Genomic DNA, 15016 nt, shown 5'->3' on the forward strand with positions numbered 1-15016 from the left:
AATCATTAGCACTGTAACTGAACCTTTTAATTAAAAAAAATCTTTTTAGAGAAAACATCTAAACAAACACAAGTAAAAAAAAAAAAAGAAACAGATCAAAGGAATATAGTGCTAAGCATAAACAAGGAAAAAGTGTCAAGGAGCTCCGATCCTTGGTAAATTATAAATGAATGGTACATTGCTGTAAATCAGTGGTTCTCAACCTTTTTAATGCCGTGACCCCAACTGGTCGTAAGTCAAGGACTACTCAACCGGTCATAAGTCGAGGACTACTCAACTGGTGCAGCACCGTTTGCAGAAGGGGACTTTTGGCGGGCTCAGCAGGGCAGAGACAGCCTGGACAATTCCTATTGGCTTTTGAAAGCCAATAGAATTAGACTCTATTCAAGAGAGTCTATTCTATTGGCTTTCAAAAGCCAATAGAATAAAAGGGAGGAGCACAGCTAAAGAAAAGTGGGGGGGGAAAATGGCGGACTGCGTTGTTTGGCGACCCCCGTGAAATGGTTGTTCGACGCCAAATGGAGTCCCGACCCACAGGTTGAGAACCACTGCTGTAAATGAACAAAAATCACATTTCAGCTTCAAGCACGGGTGAACGGCAAGGCTATTATAGGCAGTCCTGATCTTGCAGAGAGGACATCATAAATGCCTCGGTTCCTAATTAACATTTTTTGGCGGGTGTATTTACAATTGTTTTTATTGGCTGGAGGCTGAGACTTAGGATATCAAATACAAATTAATGAATTATGGCTTAGCGTGCTAGGTGAATCAGCTTCTGTTGGTGAGTCAGGAGATGGTTGAAATACTGGTTTGGCTGCAATACTGGGGCCATCTCTTACTTGCACTTAAAAAAAAATAGTCAGAATGTTAAATCACCGTCTTTCAACAACTGTACCGAAGGTCAATGGATTCCTTGAAGCGTGACTGTTTTTCCTGCTCTGGCTTATCAGTAATTTTACATTACATTGCAATTTTTTTTTCTAAGTGCTGGATTTGACTGCATTAATTTTAACAGGGATGGTTTGTACAAATGTTTGTATAGGTGTTTCCTGCTTGCTGACTAAATGAGCATAGCTTAAGAAGACGGTGCAAAGACAAAATCAAACGGGGGGAGGGAGGGAGAGAGAAGATTTCTCTTAAATTTTTATTCCGAAAGGAATAAAAAGGAAGGGAAAAATGGAACTACATTGAACCACCCAAAACTTCCCCGAAGCTCTGCTGCTTGCTGGGAGACGGATTTCTAGATGAGGCTGAAATCCTGACAAGGTCAGGAGGCGGACACTGTAAACTAGGCTCTTATCTCACAGGAAATAGGAAAATAAGTTCACAGATAAAAGAGGAAGATAATAAATAACCAGACAATCGCTTGGAAATTCCCTGGTATGCGTTGCAATCTGGCAAAAGTAGACTCTGCGTTCATAGTGGAATCAGCAGGACCCCTTTGCATTATTCTGGAGAGGATAATTAATGAATTTCTGCCATCCTTGCTAAGTTGTACCTTGTGGAATACATTTGTATCTTGCATTTCCTCTTAAGAGTTCAAGGTGATTTTGATGGGATTTCTCTGACTACGCGATGGGCTAGGCAGAGGAGCCAAAAGCCATCTAACCAACCCTTAGGACTTGGGAGCACATTTGAGCTCAAACTTTCTGTGGCTAAGCGAGACATTTGTTCAGTTTTGTCCCGTTTTACGACCTTTCTTGCATCGTTAAGTGAATCACTGCACTTGTTAAGTTAATAGCACGGTTGTTAAGTGAGTCCAGCTTCCCTCGTTGACTTTGCTGGTCAGAAGGTCGCAAAAAGGGATCACGTGACACCGGGACCCTGCGACCGTCATAAATATGAGTCAGTTGCTAAGTGTCGGAATTTTGATCACATGATCACAGGGAATGTTGCAACGCTCATGTGAAGAACAGTCATAAGCCTCTTTTTTCAGTGCCGTTGTAATTCGGATGGTCATTAAATGGACTGTTGTAAGTCAAGGACTTCTAGGTCAGGGGTAGGCAACCTTTGCTCTTTTATGACTCGTGGACTTCAACTCCCAGAATTCCTGAGCCAGCCATGCTGAGGGGAAATGGAGAGGTTTCCTAGCTGAGCCAGGCTGGCTCAGGAATTCTGGGAGTTGAAGTCCACGAGTCATGAAGCAGCCTAGGCCTAGGCCAGATGTAGTCTACCTTGGCTCTTTTATGACTCATGGACTTCAACTCCCAGAATTCCTGAGCCAGCCATGCTGAGGGGAAAGGGAGAGGTTTCCAAGCTGAGCCATGCTGGCTCAGGAATTCTGGGAGTTGAAGTCCAGGAGTCACAAAAGAGCCAAGGTTGACTAACCCTGCTCTAGGTGATCATCCTGTCCTATTCCCCTTAAGCCGGTGATGGCGAACCTTTCAGAGACCGAGCGCCCAACAACTGGCCCCACCCCTGCTCCACCCCCTGCCCCACCCCCTGCCCCACCTCCGCTCCGCCGTACCCTGCCTGCCCACCTGCAGGGCCCACCGCAGATCGCCCAGGCAGACCAGCAGCACCGTGGCGGCCATGCCCTCTGCCCATGTCCTGCAGCATCAACTATGCGCGTTGGGGCGTGACGGCAGAGTCTTGTCTATACTGCCTGGTTGCCATGTCCCTGGCTATGTTGCTCCGCGTGGGCCACACTCAGGGGTGACTCTCCTCCAGGGGGGCTTCTGGAAAGGAGGGGGTCACGGGGGGAGGCAAGGCTGAGGTAACAGCATGTGTGCCCACAGAGAGGGCTCCGAGTGCCGCCTCTGGCACCCGTGCCATAGGTTCGCCACCACTGCCTTAAGCTTTTCACTACTTGATAAGGGGTAGTAGGAGGTCGTGTGGGCTATTCTGTCAAATCTTAAAGCAACAGGGATTTGTCTCCCAGGCTTCTGCTGAAGCTTGAAAGAAGGAAGGTGTCTTATGGACTAGCAGGTGGTCTTCTGCTCTCCTGAGCCCCAAAGCTTTTTCCCCCCTCCAATACTGTTTCAAGTGTTCACAACCCCAATGGATTTGTTCAGTTAAAGGCTTGGTTAATAAGGAAGTGTTATTACAATAGTTCAGCTTCCTCTCTCTTTCAAGGAGAGAAGAAAATCGCTTTTTCCGGCTTTGGAAATATCAGAAGGTTATTAATTCCTTATTTAATTCCTCATCCTCGGCAAAGTTCCTTCTCTGGCAAAACGCGGGAGGACGCATGACCACGTTAAATCAGCAAAGGTGTTTTTGGTTATCCCATAGAGATGGGAAGGCCTGGGAAAAAACCTGAAAGAAATGGGGCAAAAACCAGGCTCTTTTCCCAAATGGCTTTGGAAAACAAGAAAAGAAAAAAACAGAAAAAAAACACGTTTTCCCCCCATTTTTTGTCCCCCCCCCCAAGCCTTCTCATCTCTAGTTGTGCACAACTCAATCAGGTGGCATCCTGCTGCATTATTCAATGACTGGAAGGAGCTGAAGGAAATGTAAATGTCTCCAAAAGTTTTTTTTAAAAAAACCCACCACAATCTCTTTAAGGGTTGCAAAAAATAATTCCCTTCTGAAGGTTGGATCCATCCATCCCAGTCTACTGCATTATGGAGGACTGCAAAGCTCCGGAAGCAATCGGAACAGAATTATATCCTTGCTTTGAAGTGAAATAGTTTCTGAAGGATGGCGGATCATACAGAGAGAGAAAAAAATTGCATGGATCCTATACAGAAAGACCTCGGCTTACGGTTGCTAAGTTTCTGTTGCTAAGCGAGACATTTATCGAGCGAGTTTTGCCCCGTTTTATGTGCTTGCCCCAGTTGCTAAGTGAAACCCTGCAGCTCTTAAGTTAGCGACGCGGGGGTTAAGTGAATCCGTCTTCCCCGTTGTCAGATGGTCGCAAAAGTGGATCACATGACGCCGGGACGCCAGTTGCCAAGAATCTGAACTTTGTTCACGTGGCCACAGGGATGCTGCAACGGCCGTAAGTGTGAAAAATGGTATTTTTTTTCAGTGCCGTTGTAACTTTGAAACGTCACTGAATGAACTGTTTTAAGTCAAGGATTACCTGTATCTGAGAGAGGGGAAATTGTCCCCTCTGTTCCTTGTCTCCCGGCCTCTTGTTGCCTCATCTTGACTTCGCAACCAACAGTCATGAACCACCACGTCAGGAACGAAGAACTTTACTTTTATTCAGCAAAAATGCAGTTTAAAGTCAGCACTGACAACCATTACAATCATGGATCTTTTATACAATTCAAAATACCCCGCCTAGTCCACACCCACGCCAGCACCCCAGCACCACCACCCTCTTCCGGACCGTCCTACATACCCCTATATGGGCAACCGTCCCAATAATACTAGCCTTTAGCTGCCACCTCCTGACACTTCCCGACGCTTCGACGGCTTCCCGACGCTTTGGCAGCTTGTATTTCTTCAATTAGTGTCCGTGGCTTCGTTCCGGTGTCCGCGCATGCACACTGGGCAGTTCTAGCCCTTTCGACCATCTGCGCATGCGTTGTGGTGTGCTGGTTGTCTTCTGCGCATGTGCAGAGCAATCAAGGCCAGCTGGTTGTCGGAGCGCTTTCCACGCATGCCACTAGTCAGCTGGATGTCGGGCCGTCGGGATGTGCGTCTGGGACGTCGGGGCGCCTTCAGAGCAGGTACCCAGGGCAGCCTCTGCTACGGCCCGATACTCTCCTCGTTTCAACCCACCAGTAAGAAATAAAGACACCCTTTCTGTTTCTCCAGCAAATGGAGCCATGATGGATGATTTTCGTGAGCAGCGGCTGCTTAAGTCAGCATCTCACCAACCACGAAGTGCAATTTATTAACCTCTAAACACAGGCTAAGCAGAGACATTGTTATTTTAATTTGAGATGGGAGTTATACAGCCGGTGCCTTCTCCAAGGAAGCCCTGCTGAGTGGGTGTTTCCCCTTTCAGTTAAGCTTGGAAGAGTTGCCCTTGGGTCTGCTTCACCCCCTAATTTGAGAGACAGTTTTCCTTCCCGAGGCTTTCGTTAAGGGTGAAAAGCTCCACGGCTACCAAATTTGGCAAGTTTGGATCAGCGGTTCTCAACGTTTGTGTGATGGCGACCCCGTCACACAAACGTTATGCGCATGCGCGGCATGCCGCCGCCCCCGGAGGCGCGCCGCCGCCCCCATGCGTGGCGCGCATGCGCGGCACCGCCCCTGGAGGGGAGAAAATGGCGGATTGCCGCCTTTGGCGACCCCCGAAAAATGGTCGATCGACCCCAAATGGGGTCACGACCCATAGGTTGAGAACTGCTGGTTTGGATAAATATAAATTGTGGGGTTGCAAAAACCCACTCTTTCGCAATAAACAGGCCTTGAATTAAGTTTGGGGTCCCCACTGATTTCTCGTTGACATTGAAGCTGTTAAATCTACATTTATTTTCGAGAGGGGAATCGGAGCTCAGACTGAAAACCTGTTGATGGTTGGTTTCACGTTTGATTTGTGTGGTTTTGGTTTTGCAACTCAACTCGCCGGATGAGCAGGAAACCCTGTACCATTTCAGACAAACAGTTCTTGAAAATGTCTAGTATTGGAGCACCCACAACTTCTGGAGGGAACCCGATTAATTGTCCTCACTGTCAGGCAATGTCTCCTTAGTTCCAGGTTGCTTTTCTCCTTGGGTAGTTTCCATCCGTTACTTTTTACTTATCTCTGTTTCCTAGCCAAGGGAACCAGCGTTGTCCAAAGACCCTTTCCGTGGTCACGTGGCTAGCATGACTATAGGCCGAGGCACATGGAACACTGTTACCTTCCCATCAAAGTGGTACCTATTTATCTACTTGCATTAGCATGTTTTCAAGCTGCTAGATTGGCAGGAGCTGGAGCAAGGAACGGGAGCTCACCCCATCATGTGGTACTTGGGTCTCAAGCTGCCAATCTTTTGGTCAACAAGCCCAGTGTCTTAACCACTAGGCCACCTTCCCCCCACAGTTAAATCATAACTCAGTGTAAAATGAGAACCTAGATGGGGCATTCTTCAAACATAGACCCACTAGCCCAGGGGTAGGCAACCTTGGCTCTTTTATGACTCGTGGACTTCAACTCCCAGAATTCCTGAGCCAGCCACGCTGAGGGGAAAGGGAGAGGTTTCTAAGCTGAGCCATGCTGGCTCAGGAATTCTGGGAGTTGAAGTCTACGAGTCATAAAGCGGCCTAGGCCTAGGCCAGGGATAAGCAACCTTGGCTCTTTTATGACTTGTGGACGTCAACTCCCAGAATTCCTGAGCCAGCCACGCTGAGGGGAAAGGGAGAGGTTTCCAAGCTGAGCCATGCTGACTCAGGAATTCTGAGAGTTGAAATCCACGAGTCATAAAAGAGCCAAGGTTGCCTACCCCTGCACTAGCCCCAAGGCTTTCTGCCAATCAACAGCTCCTGAAAGAGTTAAGCCCTTTTTAGTGAGATGGATTCTTGCCTGTCCTTCTCTCTGCATAAAAACGTTCCCTATTATATTTGTCATTAATTCTGAAATCTCTGCTTTACCATCCTGTAGCAGCGGGATGGAATCAGTGAAGTTTTATATTAAAAATGCTCGGCGAAAAACAATTGCTTGTGACTGAGCATCTCCCTCCTTCCCTCTTTCAACCAATTTTCCACAACTCCCGGAGGGAAAAATGTGTGGAAAAGCAAAATATTTCAACTGCGTGTCTTTGCTTTCCAGATGAAATATATAAATAAGCAAACTTTAAAACCAAGTTTGACAAAACTCCTCAAGCAGGAGACTATGCCCCCAATTAGGTTTTATTTGGGCCTCATTATATCCAGCTGCCTAAATCTCGAGTGCCTTTTTTTCTGAATGCTTGCAGGTTTTAGAAAAAGTCAGTTTGGAAGGAGCAAACAGGCAAATGAAAAAAGATGCTTAATTGGGCCTTTTGCACAGCCCAGAGATTGGGGGGAAAGGGGGGGCGCACGGGGAGAGCTAACATTTCTCCGCAAACTGACTCTGTCCCTGGGTTCCAGATCTTGTTCCGGCACCCTGACCTCTTGCCAGCCCCAGCTGTTTGCAGCCTTCGCGTGGTCTGTGCTGCTAATGGCGACCAAAGAACCTTTAATATTCATAGAAGTTTAAATATTTAATATCACAGCCATTATAGATCCCTTAAAAAAAAGACTGTTGCTTATTTCTTTTCTTTTTCTTTTTTTCTTTTTTTTTTAAAAATGAAGTGCCCAAAATTTAAAATGCCCTCCTGAGAGGCTTTACAGAGCTTAACCTCTGGAATGAATTATGCAGCTCAACTCTCCTGTTTTGCATCTAAGGTCTGGGTTACCAGGAAACGAGAGGTCACGGAGAGAACCGCATAGGCTGTTCTTGTTCTGGAGGCAACATTTTATGGGCCAGTATTCTGCACTTATAATGGGAGGGGGGGGCAGTCTGGAGAGGCTTGGTTAGTGATCTTATTTCAATTCAGTCAAGAGCTTTGTGGCTTCATTGTATCAAGGAGAGAATACCAATTTAGTCACTAAGGATAACATGAAGCTCCTGCTACTAATATGGCCATTAGATCTGACCTCAGTTGATTGCCTACCAAAATAGTCATGGAACTTTTTCCTTGCAATAAGGCCGCCATTAAATGGTTTGATTGGATTGGATTGGTTGGGTTGGGTTGAGTTGGGTTGGGTTGAGTTGGGTTGGCTGTGGTTGTGTTGTGCTGGAATGAATTGGGTTGAGGTGGGTTGAGTTGGGTTGGGTGTGGTGTTGTGTTGGGATGAATTGGATTGGGTTGTGTTGTGTTGGGTGTGGTTGTGGTTGTGTTGGGATGCATTGTGTTGGGTTGGATTGGGCATGGTTGGGTTATGTTGTATTGCACTGCCTTGCCTTGCCTTGTGTTGTGTTACAGTGTACTCAGTTATGTTCTTACAATGGTCTTGAGCAGTTATTAAAACAACAAGTCCCCCCCTTCCCCAAATTCTGCCTTCCAGCTTTCTGAATACTTGCTAGAACCGACACCTTGCCTAGAGCCACAGGGCTGTTTGTGGAATCCTTTTCAGAGGGTTGCGGTGGGTTTTGTGGACAGAAAAGTTCTCCTCCTTTAAAAACTGGCAGGATTCTGAAGCAGCGTTGCTGACCTGTTGCTAAGGCAGAGGAAACACAGATTGTCCTGTTACTGTTAAGAGACTGGTGGTCCTGTGGTTGGATTATTGTATCGCATGAACAAAATGAAGCAGAACAATTTTTCCAGAGCCTCACATGCCTGCTTAAAGGTCTCAAAATCCCTTTGAGGAAAAAGATAAGTAAATAAATTGCAGTGGAGAAAATAAATGGATTTTAGCGTACACGTGCTTTCCCTTTCTACCCTCCTGGATCTATGAGAAACATTTCTCTATCAATTACTGGTGGAAAAAAAAGTCAAGTCAATTAAATGAAAGCAGCAACATCACATTCCCAACGTGTTTTCCTGGCAGCCACGAGAAAGCTGTCAGAAGAGTATCATAATCCAGAGCTTCTTCTGAATTCTTGGTAGCATTTTGTTTCTGAAGACGTCTAGCTCTACAAACTGATGGAAACCTGCAGCATTTCTGAACTGCCAATAAAACTCCAGATCTGGCAGATAGAAAGAAGCTAATAGGATGATGATTTATTACATTTTTAAATAAAGGTATTTAGCTGAGGCGAGAAATTGCAAGCCAGCTTGTCAACATTTGGTTCCCGATAAATATTATTAGAAGCATGACACGATCACCCGCAGGAGAGAACAGGAGCTGTCAGCAGGGCTTCTGAGAGAGGAGTTCTCCGAGAGTGTCACTGCTGCGTGTCTGTTGGCAAGGAACACTTTATCTGAGCAGAGGCATGATGAATATCCAGGAAATAACAGATAATTGAAACGAACATCTCTGAGTAAGGAGCTCCAAGTTTGGATGATGTTCTGTGGAACGTCTATGGAGATTCTCCGTCATCCAGGTCACAATTGTCCCAAAGGTGCTTTTTTCAACAGGCAACTGGCCTTTGTTTTCCCTTGAAGACGTTTCGCTTCTCATGCAGGAAGCGTCTTCAGTTCGGCTGCAGTTCTATACAAAGCTCCTTTGAGTTATTGTCAAGAAGAAGAAGAATGGAAAAACAAGAATTCCACATACTTGACTTCATCTAGACTTCCGCTGTTTTGGATTCTAAATTGATCCCCGTTACGGGATCGGCTTAGATTGGGTTGGGTTGGGTTGGGTTGACTTTGATTGGATTGAGTTGGCTTTGATTGGGATGGGTCATGTTTGATTGGGATGGGTCATGGTTTGATTGGGATGGGTCATGCATTGCATTGTCTTGTGTGGACGTTTTCAAAAATAGAGCGAATGTCCGTTTGTGTGGGATGGTGCAAGGCTCCTGCACTGAGCAGAGAGTTGGACTAGAGGACCTCTGAAGTCCCTTCCAGCCCTATAATTCTATGTTCTGTGTTCAATTTTGTTCTGCTCTTACGGTGGTCTTGAGCACTTATTAAAATAAGGAATCCCACCCCAAAACCACGTCTTCAAGCTTTCTGAACATGTTGCTGGGACTGACGCTTGTCTGAATGACAGCGGATGGCAGGAAGGTCAACAAATCAACCATACGAATGAACATACAGTATTTGGTGACTTCGAACTCTTCCTACTATCCTTGGGGTTGAATTCAGACCCAAAGGTGCTTTTTCAGGAGGCAACTGGACTTCCTTGTTTTTTCTTTGAAGATGTTTCGCTTCTCATCCAAGAAGCTTCTTCAGTTCTGAAGCTGAAGCGAAACATCTTCAAAGAAAAAGCAAGGAAGTGCAGTTGCCTTGTGAAAAAGCACCTTTGGGATAACTATGACCAGGATCACTGAGAATCTCCATAGATGCCCTGTATTAAACCATGGCTTATTTTAGTCACCACAACGGCTAGGCCAGTGATGGCGAACCTATGGCACGCATGCCAGAGGCGGCACTCAGAGTCCTCTCTGTGGGCACGCCTGCCGCCGCCAGCTTGCGCAGGCCTATTAGGCTACCGCTGGTGCCCGGAGCGGCAGCCCCACCCAGCACAAAGGAGGCGAAGCATCTGGCTAGCAAGCTCGAGTAGAGGTGGTAGAGCACGCCCCCCATGCACTCGCTGGCCTCTGTGTGCGGGGGCTGATGGTGTTAGGCAGCAGCCGCCCCTGCCTCGCCTTGCCCCGCAGCAATGGCACCCCTCCCCTACCCCCTGCCTCACCCCGCAGGACGAGCCTCCTGCCCACCGCCCCACCCACCAGAGACCCCCTCGATCTTCCCCAATTCTGCCCAGCCCCCACAGGCATCCCCCCCACGAGCAACATCAAGGTGGACACGCCCACCCCAGCCATGCACACTCAGTCTGCTGTGACCACCGCAGCCACGCCCACCCATGGGCCCCACCCACTCCCACCCCATTGAGGGCACCACAATGCCGATGTAGCCCTGGCACTTCGCGATACATAGGTGGGTTTTGGGTTGCGGTTTGGGCACTCAGTCTCTAAAAGGTTCGCCATCCCTGGGCTAGGCTTTCGTATCTCATACTTACCAATCACAACAGCTTGATTCATACCATATGCCAAGTTATAATGTAGTTTAATTTCGATGTAGTGTGTTTTGTAAATCAGCCGTCGTGGCTGACTCAACAAACCGTGACTTCACACAATGTTTGTGATCTGAACCGTGCTTTTTTCCTTCTTGTGAGCCAGAAAACATTGCGGCTTTCTGCAATTTTTGGTAGGGCTTTTTAGTGCAGTGTTGCGGAGAAATACGGACGAGATGCAGAAAAAAATAAAGCAACTCCCTCATCTGAGATTGCTACACAATGCTAAATATTTGCAGCCTGATTGGCAAAAGGCACTTTAATAACTTTTTTTTTTTTAAAAAAACTTCTCCTGAAAATACTTTAAATAATTGCTGCATCTGTGATTGATGTCAACAACGTAGGTAATTACCCCAGAGATTAAAACAACGCCTTGATTTTTTTCCCCTCCCCAAACCTGCAATTTAGTTAATTATTTACTTTGCTCACCTCTCTAACCTTGTTATGCTTTTAAATGAATGGAAATATTGATCTTGGAACGGAAGCTGGGAAGCAAGAAAAACTTGAACTGGTTTAATTAGGATATCAAACGTTCTCTGGACGAGAAAAGTAAGTCAGCTAATCCTAATTTCTTTTACCAGTTTTTCACCGTTGTGAAACACTGTGGTTTTCAGTGAATGATTTGGTCTTTGTCCCAAAGGTGCTTTTCTAAAAGGCAACTGAACTGTCTTTGTTTTTCCTTGAAAATGTTTCACTTCTCATCCACGAAGCTGCTTCAGTTCTGACTGAATGGTGGAGGATGGAAGGGTTTATATCAGTGATGGCGAACCTTTTAGAGACCGGGTGCCCCAAAACCGCCCCCCCGTCCCCGCTCCGCCCTGCCCGCTGGGCCACCCAACAACTCCACGGCCCGCCACAGATCACCCAGGCAGCCCAGCAGCACCATGGTGGCCATGCTCTCCACCCATGCCCCGCAACATCATCTGCATGTGATGGGGCGCAAGGGCGGAGTCTTGTCCCCGCTGCATGGCTACCATGTCCTTGGTTGCATTGCTTTGCGTGGGCCGTGCCCGGGGTGACTCTCCTCCAGGGGGGTTGCTGGTGAGGAGGGGGCTGTGGGAGGAGGCGGGGCTGGGACGACGGTGCGTGTGCCCACAGAGAGGGCTCCGAGTGCCGCCTCTGGAACGCGTGCCATAGGTTCGCTACCACTGGTTTATGTTCCTTGCAGTCACCTGGTCATTAGCGTTCTTTCTGAGAGTTAAGGCCACTTGGAGGTTTATCCTTGCCCTCAGGGTCACCTGTACAGTGGAAGATCTGAGAAGGTTCCACACCCATTTGAACTACCCCGTCTTGAGTAGAACAGAACAGAACAGAAAATATGGAATGGAATAGAATAGAATAGAATAGAATAGAATAGAATAGAATAGAATAGAATAGAATATGGAATGGGAATAGAATAGAATAGATATTGGAATATAGAATAGAATAGAATAGAATAGAATAGAATAGAATAGAATAGAATAGAATAGAATAATGGAATGGAATAGAATAGAATAGAATATGGAATGGGAATAGAATATGGAATGGGAATAGAATAGAATATAGAATAGAATGGAATGGAATAGAATAGAATAGAATAGAATAGAACAGAACAGAACAGAACAGAATAGAATAGAATAGAATATGGAATGGGAATAGAATAGAATAGATATTGGAATATAGAATAGAATAGAATAGAATAGAATAGAATAATGGAATGGAATAGAATAGAATAGAATATGGAATGGGAATAGAATATGGAATGGGAATAGAATAGAATATAGAATAGAATGGAATGGAATAGAATAGAACAGAACAGAACAGAATAGAATAGAATAGAATAATGGAATGGAATAGAATAGAGTAGAATAGAATAGAATTAGAATTAGAATAGAATTAGAATAGAGTTAGAATAGCGTAGAGTTAGAATAGAATAGAATAGAATAGAATAATGGAATGGAATAGAGTAGAGTAGACTAGACTAGACTAGAATAGAATAGAACAGAATAGAATAGAATAGCAGAGTTGGAAGGGACCTTGTAGGGCATCTAGTCCAACCCCCTGCCCAAGCACATTTCTGAGAGATGGCAGTCCAGTCTCTTCTTGAAAGCTTCCAGCAATGAAACTCCCACAACTTCTGACGGCAACGTCTGTTCCATTGGCTGATTGTTCTCACTGTCAGAAAATTTCTCCTTATTTCCAGCTTGAATCTCTCCTTGGATCAGTTTCCATCCGTTATTCCTTGTCTGGCTTTCAGGTGCTTTGGAAAATAGGTTGACCCCCCCCTCCTCTCTGTGACAGCCCCTCAAATATTGGAAGACTGCTGTCATTTCTCCCCTGGTCCTTCTCTTCACTTGACTCACCGTGCCCAGTTCCTGCAACCGTTCTTCATAGGTTTTAGCCTCCAGTCCCCTGATTGTCCTTGTTGCTCTTCTCTGCACTTTTTCTAGAGTCTCAACTCCTTTTTTTATAGTGTGGTGACCTATCAGACAAGATTATCCCAGCTTCTCTCTTTTTTCCTTTTCCTTGGGTCTCTCTTCAGGCAGCTTCGATTTAGCCCCTGTTTTCTGATTTATTTATGCAGGGGCTTGGAGTTGTAGCGTGTCTGAGAGTCAAGTTCCAAGCCCCTGTTGAACCCAAGACTGCCCCATTAAGAGGCATCACGGCCACTTTGCCCACAAAGCCAGACCCCAAAATCAATAACTCAAATGCAGACACTTCATTTTTCTGCACCGGGAAAGAGGAATTTGGGGTACCTCTTCTGTGCAACTTGACCTTTTCCAATCCAGGGCCCAGAGCTCCTGAAAAGCCTTGGGGTGGGAGATCTGGCAGTTTTGCTTCGGCAGCTTGAAGAGGCCTGGCCGAGTTGCGTCCTCCGTGCCAGGTTGGCAGAGGTGATATTTAATAAACAGATCTCTGAAATTCACAATCTGTATTCCTCCCTGAGTCACATGGTGACCCGAAAGGGCAAACGAAATAGTAAGCAAAGGGCAGATTCATTATTTATAAGCAGCCTCAGGACAGGGGAAGCAGCTTGGCGAATTAACTAATCAAGAGCTCGAACGTCCAACAGTCTCTCATTCAAGGAAACGTCAGGATTTCCTCAAAGCTTGGAGTGATTCAGAACATAAAGCAGGCCTCAATGGAAAGCTATTCGTTTAGTGACCGTTTACAGTTGCAACGGCATTGAGAAAAGTGAGTTAGGACTTATGATGTATGACTGTTTTTCATTCTTATAGAGCCGTGGTGGCGCAGCGGTTAGAAGGCAGTATTGCAGGCTGATTCTGCCCACCGCCAGGAGTTCGATCCTGGCCAGCTCAAGGTCGACTCAGCCTTCCGTCCTTTTGAGGTCGGTCAAATGAGGACCCAGATTGTTTGGGGGCAATATGCTGATTCTGTAAACTGCTTAGAGAGGGCTGTAAAGCACTGTGAAGCTGTATCTAAGTCTAAGGGCTATTGCTTTTAAGAACTGTGGTGGTGAAGTGGTTCGAATGCAGCATTGCAGGCTGACTCTGCCCACAGCCAGGCGTTCGATCCTGGACCGGCTCAAGGTTGACTCAGCCTTTCGTTCTTCCGAGGTTGGTAAAATGAGGACCCAGATTGTTGGGGGCAAATATGCTGACTCTGTAAACGGTTTAGAGAGGGTTGTAAAGCACTGTGAAGTGGTATATAAGTCTAAGGGCTATTGCTATTATAACTATTATATACCATTCTCGTCACGTGCTCAAATTTCAAACCCTTGGCAACTGGTTCATATTTATGACAGTTGGCAGTGTCCCGAGATCACGCAATCCCCTTTTGCAACGTTCTGATGAGCAAAATCACTTGGGGAAGCCAGTTTCACTTAACAGCTGTGTTAAGATTTAACAGCTGCAGGGATTTACTTAACAACTGTGGCAAGAAAAGTTGTAAAATGGGGCAAAGCTCACTCAACCACTATCTCACGTAGCAACAGAATTTTTGAGTCACAACTCGAGGTCTACATATTCAGCTCCTTTTCTAAAACAGTTCTCACCACATCGCTACAGTAAGAAATTCTCCCCCTGTTCCATACTAGCCGTCAGCGGGTCTTTGTGTGAAATTAGTCCCAGAGGTAAGCGAGAATATCCCTGCCTGGAATATCATTTCCGTTGCTTCTGGGAAAATCTTTCTTATCGGATGTTTTCATTTAGGATCAGACACGATGCTTTGGGCAAAGGATAGCAGACAAAGTCCCACCGGGGGCCGTCCGTTGCTACAAGGATGACAGATCCCTGAAAGAGGCCGATTATTTTTTTTTTCCAAAAGGGAAAATAATAATGTCTGTAGCTGAAATAATTAACGGGGGAAAAAAAACACCACAAAACCCGTTTGCCACACTTAGTTAATGAAATGGAAAACGAATATGCTAATGGAGTGGCGAAGCTGCACAACAGCAGTTAACTCTGGTGCATGCTAAGTATGTCGCTTTCAGAGGCTCATAAGTTGGTGAAATCAAAACCAATTTTCTTCCAATTTGCTAAAGTGCAGGCACTTT

This window comes from Crotalus tigris, unplaced genomic scaffold (genome assembly GCF_016545835.1).
Source record: "Crotalus tigris isolate CLP2741 ecotype Arizona unplaced genomic scaffold, ASM1654583v1 scf7180000017683.1919423, whole genome shotgun sequence".
NCBI lineage: Eukaryota > Metazoa > Chordata > Lepidosauria > Squamata > Viperidae > Crotalus > Crotalus tigris.